General features: G+C 41.5%; 1 pseudogene; it reads left to right on the top strand.

Annotated features, from left to right (window-relative positions):
• Positions 1–451: 451 nt before the first annotated feature.
• Positions 452–716, top strand: LOC129626931 (40S ribosomal protein S27-like; annotated as a pseudogene).
• Positions 717–2,573: the final 1,857 nt, after the last annotated feature.

Here is a 2,573-nt window from a genome sequence, read left to right as displayed (position 1 = left end):
ATTCCAGACAAAATTCTTCATAATTTATTATTTCTTTTGTATGTTTCTATATTATATTCTTTGTAATTGTGACAGAAACTGTAGAGAAAAGAGAGCCAATGTAAGATCTCTGGAGTTTAAATTCAGGAAAAAATAGAAAATAAATTTATAGTAATCATTTATATCTGAAGAAGAAAATGGCAACCCGCTCCAGTATTCATGCCTGGAAAATTCCATGGACCGAGGAGCCTGACGGGCTATGGTCCATGGGGTCACAAAGAGTCGGATACGACTGAGCACACACACAGTCATTCATATGTCTATAGGGGAAACTTTTGACATCTTATTTAAGTGAACTTACTAGACACTCAAATTCAAAGTCCTTAGGAGGCTACTTTCTGAAACACTGACTGATAAAATTAAAAAATAATAATTATTAGGCTTTCTGGGATGATGGCCTCTCCATGAGAACATGCCTCTCGCAGAGGATGTCCTTCATCCCGCTCCAGGAGCAGAGGAGACTCAAGAAGAAGCACCTGGTGTAGAGCCCCGATTCCTGCTTCAGGAATATTAAGTGCCCGGGGTGCTGGAAAATCACCAGCGCCTTTAGCCACGCACAGCCGTTTTGTGTTGGCGGCTTTGCTGTCCTCTGCCAGCCTGCAAGAGGAAAAGCAAAACTTACAGAGGAATGTTTATTCAGGTAGAAACAGCATGAAAAGCACCCTAAATCAAGATGAATGGGAAACCATCCCATTAAATACATTTTGGATACAAAATATTAGAGATGAGAAAAGCTTTAGATCAGTCAGCAATATGGAAAACTGTTCATAAAGGTGAACTCTTTGAAGACGTCTGCCTTCATGGGCCATGTTTCTGAAAAATAAGTAAAGTTGGTAAATTTTAATTTTGATGAACTCAGGAAACACAGTGAGAATTCAGTAAGATAGGATTCAGGAAGATAAGAATGACCCTGCATGCCACCAGCTTATAAGACACTTAACAGCTCTGATTAGCGACAGCATAGCCTGGCCAGAGAAGTATTCTACGTGAATTTAAAACATAAAAACCAAAATGATTAAAAAAATAAAAAAGAACGTATTTAAAGTGGTTGGCAGCAACTGAAGTAATTTCTGTATACACAATGCTAGAGATTTCAAGATACAATAAAAGAGGCAGAACAGTGGAGACGTACCTCTTAATTGCTAATGGAGGAAGTCCCATACTCCTTCACAAACTCACAACATCAAACAAAAGTCCCTGGGCCCATTTATTTGTGAACATCGCTGACAGTTACCTACTGCCTAGGGAGAAGAAAGACCAGGCACTGGCCTTCCGAGAACCCTGGCAGAGGAGGGGAGAACCTTGGACCACTCTCACTCAGTCATAAACACCCTCCTGGTGTGTGCTGAGTCTGGATATGTCATTGAGAACCAGGAACAGGGCTGCCCTGGTTGTTCAGTGGTAAAGAATCCGCCTGCCAGTGCAGGAGACATAGGTTCCATCCGTGATCCGGGAATCGTATGCCACGGAGCAACTAAGCCAGTGGCCGCAACTGCTGAGCCTGCGCGCTGGGGCTGGGAGGCACCACCCCTGAGTCCACGTGCACAGCTACTGAGGCGCGTGCGCCCTACAGCCTGCGCTCTGCAAGCGAGGCCACGGCAAGGGGAATCCCACGCACCGCAACTGGAGAGCACCGGCCGGCAGCAAGGAAGACCCAGCATAGCCACAAATAAATAAATACTAAAAAGCAAATAAACTAAAAATTATATATATATATATGGATAGTATCAAAAATAGATAGGATCAAAAGTAAATAAAAATTATATATATTTATAAACAAGAATAGTATCAGATCTATTTTGCAAGTGGCAGCAGCAACAGCAGCCTGTGTAAGGTAGTGTGAGAGCAAAGGAGCCGGCGCAGCTGAGAAACAGTCTTTGTGAAGTCATCTTGGATGTTTTTCTAACTACCAGGTTTCCTTTGGTTTCTGAAGATTTTCAAGCCTAAAGTGCCCTCATGCCCATCGACTCTATGAACCACCCGTCATCTATCCATTAAGGTTCTTTTCGGCTCGAGATATACAGGGTCATTTTCTATTTTTTGTCACCCGGAATCTTGACTGCAACCCGTGTAGGATACCCAGGTATCAGTGGATACAAACTGTCCCAGTTTCCACTCTGAGCCAGATCTCAACCGTATGATTCTTTACTATTGTGAGCTTCTTAAAGTTTAGAATTATAGCTTACCATAAATTTACTGCTTGCAGTCTGGAAGAGAGCACACAGTGATATTTAAAAAAAAAAAAAAAAACCTCTTGAATGAAGGATTTAAGTAGGCATTTTATGCATAATTCAGTGGAAGTTTGAGCCTCACAGATGCAAAGACCTGAAGCTCTTTTACAGAACACACTAAAGCTGGTAACAGGAAGCTATAGAGAGAATTACTTGATCGCCTTCTTAAGAAAATTGAACACAGGCAGGGGTATTAATAGTGCAATGGTGGTAGGCAAAGATATGCCACATGCTTTAAGAAAGACTTCCATTTCTAATCATTTTTAATCAGTTTGTTAATATTCTAACATACTAATGAACATT

The sequence above is a fragment of the Bubalus kerabau genome, chromosome 14 (assembly GCF_029407905.1).
Source record: "Bubalus kerabau isolate K-KA32 ecotype Philippines breed swamp buffalo chromosome 14, PCC_UOA_SB_1v2, whole genome shotgun sequence".
Classification (NCBI taxonomy): Eukaryota; Metazoa; Chordata; class Mammalia; order Artiodactyla; family Bovidae; genus Bubalus; species Bubalus kerabau.
Note: the sequence above shows the minus strand (reverse complement) of the source record. Positions and strands in the feature narration are given on the sequence as shown.